The sequence below is a fragment of the Typopeltis vanoorti genome, chromosome 3 (genome assembly GCF_054136105.1).
Source record: "Typopeltis vanoorti isolate ZY-2024b chromosome 3, IOZ_Tvanoo_1.0, whole genome shotgun sequence".
Lineage (NCBI taxonomy): Eukaryota > Metazoa > Arthropoda > Arachnida > Uropygi > Thelyphonidae > Typopeltis > Typopeltis vanoorti.
This window is the reverse complement of record NC_143551.1, coordinates 130,528,663-130,552,544: the sequence shown is the minus strand read 5'-3', so window position 1 is coordinate 130,552,544 and position 23,882 is coordinate 130,528,663. Positions and strand designations below refer to the sequence as shown.

At 39.2% G+C, this 23,882-nt stretch overlaps 1 protein-coding gene across 9 annotated transcripts in view; it reads left to right on the top strand.

The window, feature by feature from the left end:
• The first annotated feature begins 10,188 nt into the window (after positions 1 to 10,188).
• The window catches only part of LOC150108568 (peptidyl-glycine alpha-amidating monooxygenase B-like), a 521,418-nt gene continuing 507,724 nt past the window's right edge, over positions 10,189 to 23,882 (top strand). For all 9 annotated transcript variants that reach the window (XM_090390860.1, XM_090390858.1, XM_090390856.1 and 6 more), the window contains exon 1: positions 10,189 to 10,550. The gene's annotated coding sequence lies outside the window, so the exon portion shown is untranslated. The remainder of the gene's footprint in view (positions 10,551 to 23,882) is intronic.

Genomic DNA, 23,882 nt, shown 5'->3' with positions numbered 1-23,882 from the left:
GGTTAAGAAGAAAATATCACAGAACACTGGGCCCAGCAGATAAGCAGACATTTAACAGAGCTACAAACCAGGTTCAGTATGCCCTAAAGGATCACCGTAACGAACTCTGGAATAACAAAATATACCAATTAAACACAGAGGATCAATCATTGTGGAGAATGATGAGATCACTTCGTTCAAAACCTAACACGCTTCTTCCAATCCAAGGAGAATATAGAGTTGCTTACAGTGATGAAGAAAAGGTAGAAGTATTTGCAGACAGCTTAGAAAGACAATGCAGTCCCAATTATGCCAATGTAGATTTAAGCTTCATAAGAAAAATCCACACCCAAATGCATAAAATAACTCAAAACGCCTCATTCCAATCCAACAACAAATCCGTGTCACCAAGAGAAATATGACATCATAAGAAATCTAAATAACAAAAAGGCTCCGGGTCCAGATGGTATAAGGAACAAGGTGCTCAAGCTACTCCCACGTAAAGGGGTTATATATACATCTGGTAGTAGCCATCACCAATGCCATCCTTCGACTGAATTATTTCCCAGAGCGATGGAAGCTTGCAGATGTCTTCCTAATTCCAAAACCTCTGAAAAATGCACAATTCCCACAGAACTATCGGGCTATCAGCCTTCTATCATGTGTAGGCAAGCTAGCCGAACGCGCTATACTAACATGGATTCAAGAAGCAACAGATAATAACCAAGTCATACAACATGAGCAATTCGGATTCAGAAAACGGCATTCTACGACCCTCCAAATTTACAGATTCATTGAATATATCACCCAGGGGTATGAATGGCACCAACATTCTGGCGCAGTCTTCTTGGACATAACACAAACATTTGATGGAATTTGGCATCATGGTCTAATTTTTAAGCTACACCAAGTAGGAGTTCCAATACCACTAGTTCTACTTATCAAATCATATCTCAGTAACAGAATATTTAAAATAAAACTGAATGGAATCAGATCCACAGAAAGGAGAGTCGTGGCAGGAGTCCCACAAGGCTCTCTGCTATCTTCATTACTCTTCTCCATATACATGACGGATCTCCCCAATTGTCTCCCCATCCATCACCACTCTCTATGCCGACGACACAATTATCATAGCTAGATCCCTCCATCCACATCTGGCCACAAACAAGCAACAGAGAGCAGTCAACGAATTAGAGGACTGGTACACCAAATGGCGCATTGCCATCAATCCAGGAAAAAGCTCTGCAGTGCTTTTGACTAGACGTAAAGCAGAACCGAACACAAGCATACAAATGTTTGGAAAAATCAACCCTTGGCACAACTCTACCAAATATCTAGGAGTTCATCTTGATAAATGCCTAAATTTCAAGACACACATAAATAGTATCTTCACCAAAGCAAGCCGACAATAACACAGCTATATCCACTTTTGAATAGGAAGAGCTTCCTAAACATGAATAACAAATTCCTCCTCTATAAATCTGTAATAAGATCTGTAATAAGACCACAACTCACTTATGCATCACCAGCCTGGAGATACACAGCTAAAAGCAACACAAACAGATTGCAGACGATCCAGAACAAATGCCTAAGAATGGCATTTAATGCCCCTTGGTTCACGAGAAACCTCCAGTTACACCAGGAAGCCAACCTTACAGATATCAAGACCTACATGACAGGCATTGCAGAAAAATTCTTCACAGACGCAGATAATTACCCAAATCACCTAATTCTACAGGCAGCAGACTACAAACCCTCAGATCATTTCAAACATAAAAAACCAAACTCCTCCATCGCAAGATAAAACTAATACAGCTTACAATGCTCACAATGAGCAGGTAACAATAATCCTCTCATACACGAGCTAAATTTAGATGAAGGGATAAAGAGTCAAGGACTCGGTCCATCTCCCAAAGAAGTTCCAAGTTTCAAGTATAAATACCACAATAATTTTCTTATAACAGAGTCCGTGCTAGTGCCCTATCCAGCCACGTTTTATTCTCAGCCAATACTAATGTTGAAGGACGACAACATCAAATACACTGGAACTCAACTTCAAACATCTATAAATGCTCCGATGAATTAGAAAGACGTATCTTGGAATCCAAAGAAATAGCTCTCGACCTTGCCCATCTAAACAGCAATCTCAGTTACAGCCTGCCCGATTCACATAGTGTTGTAATCCAGTTTTGGCGCACTGATGATATCATTCACGATATCATATTCCCTATAAGGGAATAATTAGGTTTTTAAACATAATCCTGTTTGAAATTGTGTCCGAGCGTTAGTGCTTCACTACAGAAGCACTCTTCACTACTTTGAAATGGAGTCCGAGCGTTAGTTCGGACTCCATTTCAAACACAACTTCCGTGTTCTAAAGTCTGTTTTGTCTAAAGTACAATATATTTTTAAGATGTTGTTTTCTCCATCGTACTGTATTCACCTGACGAAGTCGGCATTTACCATTAAACCAGTAGTGAAACCTTATTAACTCTCTTGTATTTTTTCTTGGTGCTTAAGTCAGTTAATAATTATAAACACATATATGTATATATATATATATGAGAATACACAACACTTTCATTTAACATTCCTTTCTGGAATAGAATAATATAGTTAAAATTGAACAGTACAGGTAAGCTGTAGTTATTGCTTCATTCGTCGTTTAGATTTTTAAAGATAATCCTGAAATTTTATTCTTAAAATCTGAATCTTTAATGAAAGAAGCAGAATTTTCTGTAAACGCAGAGAATATTAGACAGATGTCTTGAGAGTGCGTAGGTCTGACAACACACTTTGCAGTAGACTTAATGGAACATTTTCTTTATGTAACTTGGGAAGACCGTAAATTCGGGGAGGTAAACCAACTTTTTTTATGGTTTTTCATCCAAAAAATTAACTTCATTCAGGAGATTATTGAGTTTGTTGATTTCATTTGGGCCTCTAGTAATGCATCTATAATTTACGAATTACATGCCGAATAAGAAACTCAAAGAGTTTCATGCCGAATATAGAAAATATATAAAGTTCGGCGATTCCAAGCGTAAGCAAATACCTGGATAGTGCAGCACCTGACCCATTTGGTAGTGCAAACTGAGGCAACTCATAGTAAGGGTGGGACAAGCTCTGATCACTATTCTTGGTATTTACCCATAATGTGAACTTAGCTCATAAGAGCTGTATTACTGTTCTACATAATGAGAGAAGGTCACTACCCAGACTGGTTTCAACCTTTATTGAAGTCTCATCAGTGAGTAGGTAGACCTAGTTAATACCAAGTTTGTAGCGAACTGAACTTACATCCCTTCTATGAGAATTGACAAGAAGGTGTCCTAATAAATTACTAATTATATGAAGAGCCAAAGGCTTCAATTCGGCGACATGACGTCTTAAACTTAAATAAGTTCATGCGCCGAATTGAAGCCGAATTGGTATTAACTAGGTCTACCTACTCACTGATGAGACCCCAATGAGGGTGGAAACCAGTGTGGGGCGGATCTGGCTTTGAGAGGCTCCGCTCGGAGGTAGGTTTTTGCCTGTCTCTGAGTGGGGCCACCGCAGAGATTATGGTTGTGCTTGGTGATGGGGTGAGCCTGCCACTGGGTAGAGCCAATGCTGAGAAGTTCTTCCTGGTGATAGGGTGAGACTCTCACTGAGTGGAATAATGTTGAGTTGTGCCACTGTATTTTCACGTGATCGAGATCGAGAACCTGAAGTTCCTGTGCCACCCCTGCTGCATGATACCTGCTAGTCAACTTGGTAAGACCCGATTTCTTGTTATTTTCCTTGTTTTTCTCTGGCATTTTTGATCTTGCCTGGTGCCTGTCTGCCAGTCTTCCGTCTGTTAATAGGAGATTTCTGCGGACGGGAAATGCTTGGCGTTTTTCTCTTTCCCGGAAGGCCCATTGGTTCCTTCCTTTTTTTTTCGGAAAATTATAACAAGGGTATTCTTAACTTTCGGATTTCTTATATGACTGCCTTCTTGCTTGGAGTGAAACCCTCGGTTTCGAGGTAAACTCTAACATCGAAAAGCGGATTCGCGAAAGCTTTAATAGATACCGTAAGGATTAATCATTCGGATTTACGACTTGGAACCTTCCCCACCCATACAGTGGGGAAGGTTCCAAGTCGTTGTAAAAGACGAAGCAACGAGAGCAAAACTCTCTTTAGGAGTTCAATGCTAAGGACAAATATACTACCCTTCTATAGTAGGAAGTATGTTAAAAACGATCAGAATAGACAGATTTCCAGTAGAATATTTAGAAAGTGGGGACGCTTTAATTAAGAATCTTTTTTCCAAATGAGGAACAGTTAAAAAAGAATAATACAGGACAGTGACGTCCCAAAATGGAAGTTGGGAGTGGTCTACATCTCCATGGCGATGAAAACACCCGTTCCCAAGTTCTTTATCGGTTCAGCCAGGATACTGATCAATTATCCTGGTGTCAAGGAACAGTGCTTCAGATGCGGATCCTTCAAACATATGGAAGCAGACTGCCCCAAAGGCAAATGCCAAAACTGCTTGACAGCAGGACACGGCCTGGATAAATGCGATCAAGCATGTTTAAAATGCGGGGACACAAAACACAAAGTAAATGCATGCCCGCACAGAACACATGCGGAAGGTAATATAACCCCTGCCTCCGCAATACCTACAGAAAACCATGCGTTGGCGGCAGAGCAAGAAGCAGCTCCATCCGTACAGTCATCACCTGACACGATGTTGACAGCAGATCTCAAGGTGTTTAAACAAACCACACCAAGAAAAACAGAAAAGAAGAAGTGCTCCGCAAACTTAGAAACCCCCTACTAGTAAAACAGAAACAAGATAAAAAAAAAAATGGAAGCAAACAGTGCTGCAAAACTCACGAGATACTCAGACACGGAAGAAAATAAAAGGACAAGAGCCAGCAGCCCAAATCTAGCAGAAAATAATAGTGAAACCCCAAAACCAACAGAAAATAATAGTGAAACCCCTACACCAGCAGAAGAAAATCTAACAACAATGGAGGAACCAGGGGAACTGAAATCCCAGATCTCTAATGAAGACGATTCTGACGATGATATGAAATTCTCGGACGGTAACATGGAGGATAGCAATACAACCGCCCCCCCTGCCCCAGAATTCAGGAAGCTTGTAAAAGAAGTAATCCCCCCAACTAAAATGAACCAAAGATTAAAAATTGCAACATTAAACGTAAGCGGTCTGCGCAATCCTCAGGCGCAAAGCGCTGTCTGAAGACTGATGCTAATGCATAATACCAACATTTTATTCTTATAAGAAACCAACTTTTACAAACACTGGGACGTGGAGAACTTTTCGAGAAGCTACCCGGTCACCAGTAACTGGTGTTTTGGGGAAGCCCACTCGCAAGGAGTGGGGATACTAATTCGCCCCGCAATCACGGGGGGGTTCTTCAATGTCCAGAAAGACGCTAGGGGACGTCTTTTGTCCGTGGACTGGAAGTACGGTGGCCATAACACCCGTTTTGTGGCTGTCTATGCCCCAAATAGCCCACACCAACGAAACGGCTTCTTTCCTGCACTAGAAAACTATTTGCTAGCGCAACATCTAATCGTGGCGGGCGACTGGAACTGTATAGAAGATGCACGATATGACAAAATAGGTGGAAACGCTAAAAAAGCGTTGCTGTGTAAACTTCGACCTGGTTGATATCTGGAGACGGCAGAATCCACTAAAAGTCAGAACAACGTGGTGCCGTGTTCAGATATCAACAAGGCTCGACAGGTTCTATGTATCCCAGTTTTTAGAACCGCATGTTCTTGGGGTACGTCATATCGCTGTGAGAGGTCTGCTAACAGACCACAAAATGGTCCAATTAAAAATAAGGATACCAGAAATAATAGAAACAGCCAGAGGTCCTTGGAGGCTCCCTCCCAATTTCCCCAGTCTTTTAGCGATAAGCTACAGAATCTCTGTAACGAATGGAGAGACTCCAACTGGGACTGGGAAACCTGTATACAGTTCAAGTCGCAGGCAAGCAAATTCTTTCAGCGGGGTGGGTGTGAAAGGGCGCGCCAACAGAGACAGCGTCTGAGGAATCTCTATAGGGAGCTCGGCTGGTACCACACCAACGAGCGGAGAGGAATTCCCTGTAGCTATATTATCAGACAGGTAGAAATCGAGCAACAGCAAGAGCGGCAGTGTAGAGTCGAGGACCTCAATTTTCGAGCGAGACTCTATCTTAGATATTTGGAAACACCTTCCACCGCTTTCTACAATCAACAACGGGTGGCGGCAAATGACGAGCGAACGGTTTATCAGATCTAAGAGAATGGCCAACTGCTAAAATCAACCCCTGAAATACTTCGCTTTTTCCATCAGCAGTAACTCGGGGCTTTTTCTGATCAGCAGAGCGCAGATGTTTTCAGTGAGTGGGACATCACACGTCTTCCCGAGCATCTTGGCGCTCTGCATGACAGGCCGATAACTGCTGAGGAAATAAAAATAGCTTGCAAAACAATGAAGGAAAGAAAAACTCCAAGGTTAGGATGGGTCAGGGATAGAATTCTACCGATCTATCTGGGACTATGCACTACTAGTTTTAGTAAAAATATTTAACGAATTCCTCACTTCGGGAAATATCCCCGAGGAATTCGTTAAAAGCTACACAATTTTTATCCCAAAGAAAGCTCGAGATCGCACCTTGGCAGATAGCTGGCGACCGATCTCCCTAACTAATTCGGATTACAAAATATTTGCAAACATTATCTGCAGCCGCATCAAATGAGGTATAGAAAGAATCATAACAAGCTCCCAGGTTTTCGGAATACCGGATAGATCGATGGAATTAAATCTCTTTTTCTTAAGCGATCTAATCCGTCTGGCCAAAAACAAAAATTACCCTTTGGCACTTCTCTCTACGGATCTGGAAAAGGCGTTCGATAGCGTCAGACACACGTACTTGCAGGACATCCTTCAGAAAATAGGTGTGTGCTGGAAGCTTCGGCAAACAATTAAAAACATATACGCAGAGGCCTCCACCCAAATAACTATCAACGGGTTCCTCTCGGAACCCGTTCCTATTAAAAAGGGGGTAAGACAGGGCTGTCCGCTAAGCCCTCCCCTCTTCTCACTCGCGTGAGAACCCCTCATAAGAAAAATAGATAACTCCCCAGCAGTTAGAGGAATACGTTACCCCTAGTCTCTAGACAGAGCAAAATTGTAGCATATTCCGATGATGTAGTGGCGACGCTCAGAGACTCTCTCTGAGCGTCGCCACTATAAATAAATGTAGATGGACTCTCAGTCCATCTACATTTATTTCGGCATTTTGCAAAAATTCGGCATGGCCAGTGGTCTTCGCGTTAATACTTCAAAGACAAAAATTAAAATTTTTGGAAATTTCCATAGAAATAACCTTCTCTGTAATTTAGTCCCGCAAACTCAGCCTCTAACAGTAGTAGGCGTCCCATTCACTGCGAGCCCAGTACCGCCTGTTAAGAAATTGAGGGAAGAGTGCGAAAAGAAACTAAAACCATTTAAACCTAATTATTTCTCCTTCTACAGAAGAACAGTAATAATAAAAACAGTAATAATCCCCATGCTAATGCATACAGTAAATATAACTAATATAAAAAACCCAAGGGAATCAACTTTACAAAATACTAATAGATTTTTTTTTTTGGAACCGAAGAAAGCATGAGGTCAGGGCTGGCTCTACCGACGGTGCAAGACGCGCATTTGCACAGGGAAACAAGTTTTTTTTTTTTGGGGGGGGGCGTTAATGTTGGCATAAACTATACGAAAAATAAGGGAAAAGGGGCGGCAAAATATGCTACTACACGGGGCGACAAAATTCCTAGGGGCGGCCCTGCATGAGGTTAAAAAAGAATATCTAAAACTCAAAACCATCAAAGGGGGTTTCTTACTTCCAAAATTAAACTGCCTATTCTGTGCAAACACTCTCAAAACCATAGGGAAGGCCTTAAAATCTAACCATATTTCAGGATCCCTAATTAAATACTTTCTAGGGCTTTTTCTCCCCTACTTCGGGACCACGGGACATGCTGATCCCAGCGCAGAGGTTGTGCCAGAATGGTATTATCCATTATGCCAACAGCTTAAAAAATTTAAAAACGAAGGGATGGAAATCCTGAAATTAAAGCCACAAGCAAGATATTGGAAGTTCTTTCACTTTCCAGATGTGATACACCAAATATAGAAACTAAGATGGAAACGCTATTTCAAAATATCAGATATAGCTGGGGACAGCCATTTCACCGGGATCTGGCATGGCGAATAGCCTATGGTCAGCTACCGATGAAACTGGTTATGTCCCGATACAATTCAAGACCGTGCGACCCCTTCTGCGACGTCTGCCAGAGCGTTGAAACGGTGGGACATTTCTTTTACTTGTGCTCCCCCGCCCGACATGTCTGGCAGAGATTAAGCGCAGTACTGGGAATCCAGCCGCTTGCACTAGAGGAGGTCTTGTACCCGCAATTTCCCCCACCGGTCAAGAAAATTCAGAAATTTACAATTTTCCTCATCAATGTAATCAAGTATCACATCTGGAAAGTGCGGAAAAAGTCCCAAATCAGCGATGAAAACAGTATACAAGCCAAAATACTCAGAGTGATCTATTTCTATCTCCCTAGGTTTTTTGTACAAGAAAGGCATATACTAGGGGATGGGCGGTTTGTAAGGAAATGGTGCAAACCTCCTATCCTCTGTGTTCTGAGAGAGGGCCTAATCATACCGCGTCTCTTCCTTTAAAAAGTAACATCTATTTTTCTTTTTCTTTCTTCAAGGATTCTTACAGTATAGGAGGGGCAGATCTGAGAACCCGGGCTGCAAAGGCTTACAGCGAGGCGGTGCTGCTCCTTGGGAGCGGCATCTCTCGGGCCAGATCCCCCCCCCCCCAAATCTTGTTTTTTCTGTGGTGTAACGTTGGCCAGTTCTTTTACTGCTTCTTTATAATAATAATAATAATAATAATAATAATAATAATAATAATAATAATAATAATAATAATAATAAATCAGCTAACGCCTATTTATTCCCGTATACGGGAGTAGGCGAGGCCATTTAATAATAATAATAATAATAATAAAACCGCTCATAACTTTTATGCTCTAATTCACGCAGAAATGCTTTCGTTCCCGCAGTAATTTTACCTTTTGACTCCCGTAGTTAAGTGTTCTTTTCCCCCCCTTTTTTTTCGGAAAAAAAAAAAATCCGGCTTGAGTTTTATACTAAAACAGGTGTTAGGAGATGACCTCCATAGACACCTGGTTAGTTAGATTGATAATTTTTTTAATTGTTAATTATTTTACGAGCGCATATAAGAAAAGTTTATTTCAAAGTTTTTTTTTTTTTTTAAAGAACAGGTGTAAGGAGAAGATATTGACAGACCTTTTAGCCACAACCTCTGGGTTTATACAGCTAAACGGGTTGACTGAGGCCTCTTTACTGCCTCCTACTATCATACTCTACATTTCACTCTCTTCCCCTCTTACTATCAGCTGACTCTCGGCAATCTTTTATATTCCAAAGGCCGATGGTGAAAGACATAAACTCCCATTCTACCTACTCACTGATGAGACCTCAATAAAGGTTGAAACCGGTCTGGGTAGTGACCTTCTCTCATAATGTAAAACAGTAATACAGCTCCTAGGAACTAAGTTCACATTATGGGTAAATACCAACAATAGTGATCGGAGCTTGTTCCACCCTTACTATGAGTTGCCTCAGTTTGCACTACCAAATGGGTCAGGTTCTGCACTATCCAGGTATTTGCTTACGCTTGGAATCGCCGAACTTTATATATTTTTTATATTCGGCATGAAACTCTTTGAGTTTCTTATTCGGCTAAGAAACAATATAGGATGTGATATCCCTTAGCTTAAATAAGCATCTATAAGTGGTATGATCACGAAGTAGAAGACTAAGTTTCCTAAAAGTAATTTTTATCGTAAACAATCACTGAACGACCTTTTTCCGCTTGTTGCCCGAATAACATTTTTCGATAAATTGCTGCGAGGAAGCACAATTACTATTATTACTACAACTAATTTGTACAAAATAGAATTAATGAATAATATTATAATATTAGTATATATAATGTTTGTATATATTATAATTAAATAATGTTGTCTCGTATTTCAGGAAATCATATTTTTTCTGTTTTCAATAATAATGTGATATGCAAAGCCATTGGGAATTGTATTACTGCATTTTGAAGAGTATCAATTGTGTGTCATGTTCTTTACTTGATGTTTTACGGGAACTGATAGTCACGTCTAAATTTCGCGTATGGCTGAGCTCAGTACGGTTATCATGCATGATGTATGTTGCGATACTATTAAGTGACTAAAGGTAAAAATAGTGAAATTGTAACTGTTTTGTTAATCAGTTAACAATGAATCATTATGTAATGTTACTAGGTTTGCTACATTGCAGAAATTGCGCGAACATTTTGTTAACAGATGGATTACTTGGCTTTACGGAATTCGTTAAACATTTTGATAAAGAATAGAATTTGAAATCAGGAATATTAAATGGTATATGAATCGTGACACCATTTCATAACAAACCATCGTTTCAGGTAAGAGTTAATGGATAAATCATATGGTTTTTATTTTCTTATGATTATTGAAAAAATTAAATGAATGCATCGTATTTGCTATGATTGTTATTATTATTATAGACATCTGTTGATAAAATTATTGGTGTCGCACTGGTAATTATTGTACAAGGTTTAACTAATTGCCACACACAACTTAAATATGTCTAAAATTTCGTTGAACGGACCATCGTGATAAAGGGAATTAGTGTTACGCAGTTATTTGTAAACCGTAATGAATAGTGATGTACATTATAAAACGTGAACTTGGACCCGTTGAGATACTAGAGCTGGCCTTTATGAGAAATATAATTGTACGAGCTTTTTTTTTTGTGATCCGAGGATGTCTTGAAAACTTTTATAGTTTACTGGAAATCTGCCTGTATGTAAAGTAAAAACAGAAATTCATTGTGGTAGATCTTTTGGAATATATCCTTTAGAGCGATACATTACACGGAATTGTGCGAACTTCATTATTTGGGCTTTCAATTAAAATACACACAACAACATCAGTCAGATCTTTTGGAAATAGTGTACAAAGTTTATATATATATATATATATATTATTTTATCCTGTGAATTCCACCCGTGAAAGGTTATTATTATTATTATAACGGTTTCTCGATGGAGTCAAAAGAATCATCGTGGGAGACGTTAACCACACTCTTACACAATCTCCAAGGATGGCCCCTCGTTTTCTCCCTTCCTGCACTGGTCATCAGTATCGATCCTATAAAATCCTTTAATAATTATAAACCATTAACGGATACATTAGTGCCGTGAATGATCAAAGGGGTTAGATAATTTATAAACTCTTACACACTAAACTTGAAAATTTAAATTTTTCAATCCATGTAGGGCCTCTAATAAGCAGGGTGGACTTACATTGGGATGAAATTCATCTTGCACTTGAAGATATTCACAAACTTCTATGCCCATATAGGGATTGATGCTACCCAGAAGAGATGACCTGTTTATTTGAGGTAGCCATGATGAAGTGGCTTATCTTTATTTAATATTCATGTTCATTTTGATCACTGTACTGCATGTGTCATAAAACTTTTTTAAGTATTATTGTAACTTTACCTATTGAATGTATCAGCATAAATGAAAGAGAATTAACTGTTATAGGGAACTTTGTACAGTTAAAGTTTTCAAAATTAACTCGGAATGAACTTGTCTTCATATGACTTCTTGGTAAAACTTTTCTATTTTTTTTTTTGCAAATGCATGCCATTTTAGGTTTCATGTAAATTCAAAACAAACAAAATTAATGAAGTTGATCAATGGGACTCAATGTTCCAAATTTCAAAAGCAAATATTAAATATGTGTATACATGCAAGGGGTACTGCCACAAACTCAATCAGTGCAAATTCTCTCCATAATTACTGATGTAAATAACACAATGATGCACTGGTAACATAAATCAGATAAACAGTGTGGTGCAATGATTCAGTGAAAATACTTTAAACTGGAATAGATAATGTTACCATTTTGCACAGTTAATTAAATAAATGATACTTTTTCCCATAACAAGAAATGCTGAAATATCCATGCATTCAAACATGAATGTGCTGCTAATAGGAAAGTGTACTTATTACAAGGAAGAGATGGACTAGGCCATAAAATGGGAAAAAAACAAAACAAAAAAAAACAGGCAGTAACCATAGACATTTAATAGTATAAAATTTATAAAGTTTCTAAAATTTATTGTTCTTGCGGCATCTGTTATGTAGGACAGACAGGAAGATCTGAGGAAATACACATGAACCAACACCAAAAGGATGTACAAAACAGAAGAGAACACAAATCAGGTCTAGCTTTCCATACCACTTTCACCGGCCACAATGTACTCTGGCAGAAAACAAACATGTCTTATATAGAAAAAAACTGTTACATAAGGAAATTTAAAGAAGCTGCAAACATGTTTAGAATTCCAACACAATGCAACATAAACCAAGGCTAAATTCTATACCAAGTTTGGTCAGCTTTGATAAAAAATATACCTCAGTCAGACCTTGGACATTATGATTGTGAACAACAGAACATGGCATCATCCAGCATTGTTTAAACTTAGCACTGCTTTGAATCTGCATTCTGATTTTTTAATTTTATAAACAGTCAGATGGCTACAACTGTATAGTATGAACTATTAATTTCTTTTTTGTTGTTTTAACTTTCAGTTACCTTTTACCCCTGAAGATGTAAGTCAAATGACTTACAAAACTTGTCGGGTTTTATTTCTTTATTGCACTTTCAGCATAAAAAAAAAAAAAATGTGGTCCAATTACTGGAATATGCCTTATGAACTTCTAAACCACAGAAACCTCCACTTACAATTTCATAGTGTGTCTATGTCATGATATACAGTAAGAAAATTTTAGAAAACAGTACAGAATTAATGTAACATAAGCTGCCAATGAAGCATTGTTATAGGGGTGGGCACTAAATACACAAAAGTTGGCACTTGTTGTTATTGCTAGATCTCCATAGATTCATTGCAGCCAATCTCCTTGGACCTGTATCATCTCTTTCCTATTGTGATTTACACTTCTGATATTTTCAATACATTCCTTTTGGCAATACATTCCACTCACACATAAGGCTGTGTAAAAACACTTATTACCTTGCCTGCAACTATTATACAACTTGCAGTCTGTTATTCTTCTCTCTTTCCTCCCCCTTAACCTTGTAAAATCACCTTACTAATTTAAATTTCTCTGTCATATTACTTCCCACTGCTCATTTATCAAACCCTGCCATTTACATTCCCTCATTCTTTCCTCATAACTAATATTCCAGTCTTTTACTTCTGCTCAATTGCTATTACTCTGCAGAGATTTTTCATGACTGTAGAAACCAGAAGACCATATTTGTGCATATACCCAGTGGGCCCTTATAAAAGCCTGGTATAGTAGTACAGCTCTCATCTCTTCTCACTGTCCTCTTCACAATTGTTACCGTGTCCTTGAAAAACTTCTTTTGTCAATTACCACCCTTGATTCAGAATCTCATTTCTGAAGTGCAGAACCTTACTTCAGAGTACAAAACTTGTATACTTAGCCACATAAAAACAAGCCAGATTTGTCCTACCATTTGTTAAATAGCATTTACAAATGAATTGCTGGTAGTAGGCCAAGAATAAAAACCTCCAGAATGCCACTAGTTGTCTAGATATCCCGATCTTCTAGTTTTATCAAATCTCATAGTTAAGTCCAAAAATATCATATATGTGCACAGTGGACTACTTCACATATTCCCTTTAAAAAAAAACAACAACATGCAACAAAATATCAACCCAACAACTCCATAACATTAAAAACATTTACTTAAAAATAGCAACTGAAGCAAAAAATTGATTATATAAATAATTGGTTTACTTATATATAATTAGATAAAACTAATTGTTGGAAGTTTATTTTTCACTTGGTTAGACTATAATAAATTTAGTTTAATCCTTTATCCAAGTGTAAGCAAACAAAGTTTGCACCTGAAAATATCTTCAGGACTGAGGTAAGGTAGTGCAACACCAGGAAACTCCAAGCAAAGGTGGATCAAGTTCTCATCACTCCTTGTCTCAATATCTACCATAATGCAAAGCACATCTCCTTGCAGACATATATATATACTGCTATGCATTAAGGGAGGGCCACTACCCAGACCGGTTTCAACCTTTATTGAAGTGTATTTAAGTAAAGACCTCTTTAAAAATTAGATGATCCCGAAAGATCGCCCAACTCAGCGTTATTCCACTCAGTGACAGGCCCACCCGGTCACCAAGAAGAACTTCTCAGCATTGGCTCTACCCAGTGGCAGGCTCACCCCACCACCAGACAGAGCCATAATCTCAGCAGTGGCCCTACTCAGAGACAGGCAAAAGGCAAAAACCTACTCCAAGCAGAGCCTCTCAAATACCCCTCGTCAGTGGGAAGCAGACCCAAATGTGGAGATATTAAGGCAGAAGCAATTGGAGAGGTCATATCTACCTATAGGAGTTGCCAACAGGTGTACCACCTTATAATTGAATTACTCTGGATTTAGAGAAAGATGTTGGAAGTTTATTTTTCACTTGATTAGACTATAATAAATTTAGATTAATCCTTTATCCAAGTGCAAGCAAACAAAGTTTGTGCCTGAAAATATCTTCAGGACTGATGTAAGGTAGTGCAACTCTGAGCAAAGATGGACCAATCTCTCATCACTCCTTGTCTCACTATCTACCATAATGCAAAGCACATCTCCTTGCAGACATGTACACTGCTATGCATTAAGGGAGAGCCACTACACAGACCGGCTTTTCAAGGATTAAACTAAATTTATTATAGTCTAACCAAGTGAAAATAAACTTTCAACATCTTTCTCTAAATCCAGAGTAATTCAATAATAAGGTGGTACACCCTTGACAACTCCAGGTAAATATGACCTTTCCTATTGCTTCTGCCTTAGTATCTCCACGTTTGGGTCTGTCTCCCACTGACGAAACCTCAATAAAGATTGAAACCAGTCTGGGTAGTTAGTCCTCCCTTAATGCATAGCAGTATACATGTCTACAAGGAGATGAGCTTTGCATTATGGTAGATACTGAGACAAGGAGTAATGAGGGCTTGGTGCACCTTTGCTCGGAGTTTCCTGGTGTTGCACTACCTTACTTCAGTCCTGAAGATATTTTCAGGCGCAAACTTTGTTTGCTTACACTTGGATAAAGGATTAAGCTAAATTTATTATAAAACTAGTTAAGTGAATAAAACCTGAATGATGCAAAATGAATATTGAACAGACTGCCCAGAGCAAGTGGAAGGAAATGGTTTAATGGAACGCTTCCCAAACTGGGGGCTGTTAGTTTTGTTGGGGTGGGCGTGAAATAATAAAAACAAATAGGGGGACCATGAAATAATGAAAACAAATTTAAAATGTTTTAAGACTAAGTATGCCATGTCAAATGCATATGTAAGATGCTAAAAATGTAATATTTGCATTTTATTTTTGCAATATTCGCTGTGTATGTTTTGTATTGAATATAAATACAATAAATATTATCATAATATATGTCTGTATTAAGATTTTTTTTTTTTCGATGGGGGTGGTGAAATATTTTAATTTTTCCAAGGGGGCCTTTACATCCATAAGTTGGGGAAGCACTGGTTTAATGAATACACACAAAATGGAGATGATAAGAACCATAAAAATGGCAACATTTGATTGATTAGTTGAATGTTGCTATAGACCTGGTAATGTGGATGGTGGTGACCATGAAATGTATAATCAAATTAGCCAAGCAAATAAGAAAAGGGATTATCATTATTTGTGATTATGGCAATATAGACTGGGATGAGTTTCTAGAGATTTTGAGAGACAACTACCTTAAGTATTATGTAACAGAGGGCATGCTGGGATATCAATTCGCCCTCCATTTAGTGAGATTGACAGTGAAAAGTGATTACCTGGGTGGTTGCCAGCAGTGTGAGGAAAGGGTATATGTGGAACTACAAGGCTGGTGATTATGAGAAGCTCAGGAGATCACTTGCAGGTGTGGCATGGAATAAGGAGTTGGCTGGAAAACAGATCAATGCAGTTTAGTTGATATTCAAGAACTATCTGGTAGAAGCAGTGTCTAAATGTATTCCAAGGGTTTGAAGGTTAAATAAGGTAGGTCTGAAATGGATGAATGAAGAGATTAAGTATGCGGTACAGAGGAAAAGGGCATTATAGAGGCAACATAAGATGAGTGGTAATCATGTTTCATGAGGATTACAGAGAACAGGCAAAGAGGGTGACTCAGTTGGTAATGATAGCAAAAGTACAATATGAGCGGCAGTTAGCTAATGAAGCCAAAAAATCCTAGGGAGTCCTTTCGATATATAGCCAAAAAAAAAAAAAAAAAAAGAATGATTATGGAAGGATGACATTGATTGGAGAAAATGGTATAAGAAAAACTGCTTCAAAGGATATATAGTTGAGATATTTAATGATCAGTTCATAAAGGTCTATCATTCTTGTGAATGTGACATCATGAAGACTCACGATAAAAGTTTAATGGAGTGAAACAGCACTAGACATCATGGAGAGGTTGAGTGCAATGGATGATAAGGAGAAGAGACTGACTGTAAGCAAGCAGGATGGGGAATTGAGCAAATATGTTAATAAGGCCTGTGGGACTTGATATATCACAATGTATTTTGAAGGAATGTGCCAGGGAGTTGACATTTGCATTGATATATTGTTTAATGTGAGTTTTATGAGGGTGTGTGTGCTGAAAAGTTTTGATAATTTTGAATTTCTTCTTATATATCCTGAAAGAAAAAGAACAAATTATTATAATTTGATGAAACATAGGTGTTAAAGGGTTTTAAGATATGTTCTTTCTTGTGGTTATATCAGTTGCTTTAGTATAATTTTTATTCTAGGTGTTTATCAGAAATTTTCAGCCCCCCCCTCCCTCCAGATAGCCAATGTGTATGGGGTAGCAGTGGTGTGTCTCTGGGGTTTGTTTCAGGACCATTGCTAAGTAGGTTATTTAATCTTAACGATAAGGTTAATGATATTGGGGAAGATTTGGATGGGGATATTCAGTTGTTTGCAGATGATCATAGTTTGGATGAACTATGATCATCTGCAGGAGTAGAGCAGATGTTCTGGCCTTACAAGAAGACTTGAATAGATTGAGTGAATGGACATGGGAGTGGGGATGCCAGTTCAATGTTGCAAAATATAATGTTTTAAAATTTGTGAAACAAAGATGGGAAATAGAATTTACACTTGGTTGGGATATATTGTTGGAGGTGGAGGAAATAAGAGTTCTTGAAATGATGGTGGATAAGGATCTAAAATGTAGAGGACACATTGCCAAAATTGTGAGGATAACACAACGAATTCTGGGAATGAGGCAGAGGACAGGACACTGACTTGTAGAAGTAATGAGATTCTTGTTCCATTATATAAGGCTTTGATTAAGCCACACATGGACTTCTGTGCACAGGAGGTGATGTGATAGAGATGCACAAGTTGGTAAGGGGTTGCTATAGGATTAACAGTGAAGGTTTTTTTTTCATAAAATGGTGGGAGATCGGGAGAGAACAAGAGGTCATCCCTGCAATCTGTATAAGAAGGATGTGATCCGTATAAGAAGCAAGGGAATCAGAAGCAGGTTTTTTGCATGAAGAGTTGTGAATTATTGGAATGCATTTCCTGAGAGTGTGGTATTTGCAGAGAATTTGAATGTGTTTAAGGCAAGGTATGATGAGCTGTGTGTATATGACAGAGGAACCTCCTAGATGATTCTTTGACTCCATGGGGTTTTAAGATAATAATAATAATAATAATAAATCTGCAATCCCACAAATTATATCTTGAGCAAGTAAGTTTAACCTCAAATAGCTGCCCAGGGAACACTACCGGTTGCCATTCTTCCCTTTCACCCCCCCCATCCCCTTGACCACCATACACAACTCGCTGGTATCATTTAGAGAGCCATTTCTCCAAGGTGTTTAATCTGTCAGTGACTATTCTCATTTTGTTCAGCTTGTGCATTAAGTTATTATTATATGGTTATCTCCATGGGGTCTGGAAATTCATCAAAATTCCACCATGCTGTGCTGTCAGTTTGTATTTTGGTTTAAGTCAAATTGTATTCACAGTTTATCCAGCTAAATCCTTAATTGTTGGCCCATCTTTGTTCATTCAGTATCCAGCTAACTCTCTACTAATGGAATATGCTACAAGAAGGTGCAGATTGGACATTATTATTATACAGGTATCTCTACTGAGTCCAAAGACTCGCTGCAAAAGATCCACAATAACCTTTATACACACAATACCTTTCACACCACTCCTTAAACTTATTCATTGTTAGGGCACTCACAACTAATTCTAGCAGTTCATTCTACTCACCATTCTCCATGCAGAAAATCTAGTATGCACACTAGATTTTCTGCATGAAGAATGAGTGGAATGAACCTTGCTAACCACACTCTTGCACAATTTCCATGGGTGACTCCAAGTTCTCTCATTATTTGTCATGTATTGAAAAATTTCTTTTGTATCTATCTTATAAAACCCTTTTAATAGCTTACAGGTTTCTGTCTTGTCTCCTTTTTTTTTCTTTTTTTTTTTTCCTCTCTATCATCTAAACTTTGCAACTCACACATCTTCAACCTATCCTTACAGGCAGCATTCCACAGACCTGTTACCAACTTGGTCATTCATTTCTGAATCCTCTCCACCATACCACCACCACCTGATCCCCAAGGAACCCAGATGACCAAATCTGTGCACAATCTTGAAGTTCATGTGACAGGCTGTTAAATGGCTTTGAAGTTTCATAATATCACTATCACTGTATCAGCTGGCTTGAGATCTTCATAGCCTGTTGGTTGGAGATTTGAATCCCACTATGGTCACAGAGGTTTGCAAATATCTTTAGGTGGGAGATGGATTTCATTGTCCAGTTTATTTATTTTATTCTTATGGCAAAAGGAATACAGAACAGCTACAGGCCAATGTCCAGTCTGGAAAGCCAATCCAAGGCCTCATCCATCACCTTGTGGATGTTCTGTAGGCCACCACCGTGAAATTGATGCCTTGGGCAGCTGTTCACAATATTATCTGAGCCGCAGGAGAACAATCACAATAAGTGTGGTCTAACAGCCACCTTTATTGTGATCCTACATCAATCAATAGGTAGCAGATGCGGCTACCTGCTACATAAATGGTAGGTAGCCATATCTGCCCTGGTTAGTTCTGATCTTGTTGATTGATGACCAAATCTTCCTAGGAAGAGCAAAACCAGGCTGAAGAGCACAGTAATCTTTTACCAGGAAGCTGTTTGTTGGAAGATTGTTGGACCAGTATTCTTTCCACATGTCAGGTGTTGATGGCAGGGCAGCTGAAGAGAGTTCGTCCATGGATCAGAAAGGCTTTCTAGATTTTAGGTGAAGACTAGGTGGATTTATGAGAGTCTGGTGCAGGGGAAGGAGTGGGTTGCTCATTGCTTTATTAAATTCTTTAATTGAGACTTGTCTTTTCCATATGTTTGGTGGAGCAATGTTAGATAGGACAGGCAGCCAGGAGAGGGGAGGGGGGGGGTGATATTCACTGTCCCACTAATTGTGTGCATGGTAGAGTTTAGCTGGGTGTCTATAATGTTAGTCTGTGCACTTCTTTCCCAGACAGGGGCACAGTATTCTGCTGCAGAGAATGCGAGGGCTAGTGCAGACGACCCCTTGCTGGAACAAGAGGTCGTCTGCACTAGCCCTCCACCATTGTTCTACCGTTTTTCCACAGAAAGAAAGGTTGAAGTGATGATTCGTCTCTGCATTGTTCAGGTGAAATACTGTGGACACAGTTTTTATTGGATTTTGGATTTGGCTTCAAATACCACTACTTGAAGTACTCTTCCAGGATGTTCAGGTCTGTGTTCAAGGTTGATTCCAGTTTGGCAAAGGGGGTAGATTGATGTATGATCACTAGGTCATCAGTGTACATATACTTGCTTGAGCTGGTATGTGGTAAGTCATACATGTAGATGTCAAGAGTAAAGGGGATAACACATAGCCCTGTGGGAGACCGTTGTGAAGGAATCTGGGCCTGCTCTTTTTTCCGCCAATATGGACCAATATCTTTCTGTTGGAGAGAATGGATTCAAAAAGCTGGAAAGTTTTTTTGTGCCTTATAATATTTCCTAGCTTTAGAAGGAGGCCCCTGATCCAGACTGTGTCATCAGCTGATGTTAGGTCAATGAAAGTGGCTCTGGATTTAAGTTTCTTCTGGAAGCCTGTTTCAATCTGTGTTGTCAGGGCCAGGACCTGATCACAGCAACTTCTTCCCGGTCTGAAGCCAGCTTGTTCAATTGGGGATGCTCTTTCAATGAGTGGTGAAATTCTTTTAAGGAGAATTCTTTCAATGAGCTTAAAGGCGGAGCAAGTAAGGAGATAGGGCGTAGATTTTTGACATCATTTGGATCTTTCCCTGGTTTGGACACGGCAATTATTTCGGCAATTATTTTGGCTTCCTGCCACAGATTTGGTAGTTTTCCGATCATAATTTTAGTCATAATTTTATCTCCCCCTGAGATGTTTTAGAAACACGGGGAGGATACCATCCACTCCTCCAGCCTTGCCATTCTTGGTGAGTTTTAAGGCTACCTGTACCTCTTCCTGAGATACTGGGTGTATAGTTGCAAGTTCAGGAAGCTCGGAGCCCATCTTCAGGATTTGTCTGATGGAAGATTATTATTATTATTATTACCACCCCAAGATCTCATGGAGTCAAAGACTCATCTGGGCGGTCCTTTTATCACACGCACAATTCATCATACCGTGTTTTAAATACATTCAAACTCTTTGCAGACACCACATTCTCAGGCAAGGCATTCCAATCGTTCACAACTCTGCACGAAAAACCTGCCTCTCACTCCCCTACTCACACCCTCTTTATATAGTTTCCAGGGATGACCTCTGGTTCTCCCCTGATCTCCCACTATTCTCTGTAAAACTTCTCCAGCATTGATCCTATAACAACCTCTTACCAACTTATAGGTTTCTATCATATCTCCCCTCTTCCTCCTGTCCACCAGACTCTGCAAATTACATGTTCTCAATCTTTCCTCATATTCGACATTCCAGAGGTCAGAAACTACCTTGGTCAGTCTCCTTTGGACCCTTTCCAACATCTCTTCATCCTTCTGAAAACCCGGTGACCAAATCTGGGCACAATAGTCCATGTGTGTAATAAATTTAGTTTAATCCTTTATCCAAGTGTGAGCAAACAAAGTTTGCGCCTGAAAGTATCTTCAGGACTGGGTTAAGGTGGTACAACACCAGAGCAACTCGTTGCAAAGGTGGAGTAAGGTACCAACACTCCTATCTCAGTATCTCCTATAATGCAAAACACATCTCCTTGCTGGTGTTGTACCACCTTAACCCAGTCCTGAAGATACTTTCAGGCGCAAACTTTGTTTGCTCACACTTGGATAAAGGATTAAACTAAATTTATTATACTCTAACCAAGTGAAAAATAAACTTTCAACATCTTTCTCTAAATCCAGAGTAAATTATTAAAAGGGTGGCACACCAATTGGCAATTCCTATAGGTAGAGATGACCTGCTAATGCTTCTGCCTGATATCTCCACTTGGGCCTGGCTCCCACTGAAGAGACCTCAATAAAGGTCGAAACTAGTCTGGGTAGTAGCCCTTCCCTTAATGCATAACATTAGACATAGCCGCAAGGAGATGTGTTTTGCATTATAGGAGATACTGAGACAGGAGTATTGGTAGCTTGCTCCACCTTTGCAATGAGTTTCCCTGGTGTTGTACCACCTTAACCCAGTCCTGAAGATACTTCTTTCAGGTGCAAACTTTGTTTGCTCACACTTGGATTAAACTAAATTTATTATACTCTAACCAAGTGAAAAATAAACTTTCAAAGTCCATGTGTGGCCTAATCAAAGCCTTATACAACGGAACAAGAATCTCCCTACTTCTACGTGTCAGTGTCCTCCGCATCATTCCCAGAAGCCTTTGTGTTATCTTCACAATTTTGGCTATGTGTCCCCTAAAGTTTAGATCCTTATCCACTATCACCCCCAGATCTCTTATTTCCTCTACTTCCAACAATATATTCTCACAAAGCATAAATTCTGCATCCCATCTTTGTTTTCAAAATTTTAAAACCTTACATTTTGCAACATTGAATTCACATTTCCATGCCCAATCACTCAATCTATTCAAGTCTTCCTGTAAGGCCACAACATCTTCACTACACTTCATGGTTCGTCCCAACTTTGCATCATCTGCAAACAACTGAATATCTCCATCCAAATCTTCACCTATACCATTAATATACAAGTTAAACAGTAATGGACCTAAAACAGACCCCTGAGGCACTCCACCAGTGACTTTCCTTTTCCTGGATATCGCTCCCCCATACACAACTTGTTGATACCAATCAGATAGCCAGTCTCCAATCCAATGCACCAATCTAATATCCAACCCCATCTGCTCCAGTTTGACTGTCAACCTATCATGAGGTATTCTATCAAAAGCCTTTGCAAAATCCAAGTATATTACTGTGTATCCTTCTTCTCTGTCCAAGGAAGCAGTTCACTTTATTGTAATAAGTAAGTAGATTACTAAAACATGACCTCGCTTTAGCAAATCCATGCTGTCCGTCAAAGATAATATCATTGTTATCAACCCAACTCTGGACTAATTTGACTATACATTTCACTATCACTGCCATTCACATTACCTGGTCTATAATAACAACATCCCACCAAGTATTTGATTCTATTCACCTATTGAGGTTTAGAGGTACAGGAGGAGAGTGCGTTTCAGATACTGAGTACTCTGGATGTCAGTAAAGCTTTGGGACTGGATGGTATTTCACCACGAGTTTCGAGAGAATGTGCTAGGGAACTGACAGTGCCTTTAACCTGGCTTTTCAATGAAAGTCTGGCTTCGGCAAAGGTGCCCATGGAATGGAAGGAAGATAAGATAGTGCCATTGCATAAGGGTGGTAACAGACTGGAAGTGTCTAATTATAGGCCAGTTTGTGTGTCATCAGTAGTTGTTAAGATCTTGGAGCAAGTAGTGAGGGACCGTATACAGCATCGGGCAGATGAGGGTAATGTTATCTGTGAGAGTCAACATGGATTTGTGAAAGGGCGCTCTTGTTTTAGCAATATACTAGCATTTTATAATAAAGTTACAAGAACATTAGATGAGGGAAAGGCATATACTGCAATTTTCTTAGACTTAGCAAAGGCATTTGACAGGGTGCCGCATGATAAGCTGATAATTAAGTTGCAACACATGAGTCTGGATGTCAGATTGGTCAGCTGGATTCAGGATTGACTGTCCGATAGGTATCAGAGAGTTGTATATGTGGAGCAGTTTCAAGGAGGCAGAGGGTTACAAGTGGGATCCCACAGGGCTCAGTACTAGGACTTATACTGTTTAACCTTTATATCAATGACATTGCCAATGGATTGCAAGGGGATATTCAGTTGTTTGCGGATGATGCGAAGCTGGGAAGGATTATTAGTAATAGTGCAGATGTGGTAGCCCTGCAAGAGGATTTGAATAAGTTAGATAGATGGGCATATGAATGGGAGGTGTCAGTTTAATGCAGCAAAATGTAAGGTCTTGAGGTTTGTGAAACATCGATGGGATGTTGCATACTCTATGGGAGGAGTTATACTGGAGGAAGTACGGGAGACAAGAGATCTGGGGTTGATGATTGATAGAAACCTGAAGTTTAGGGGACATATTTCAAAGATGGTGAAGGTAACACAGAGGATTGCTGCAATTATGAGAAG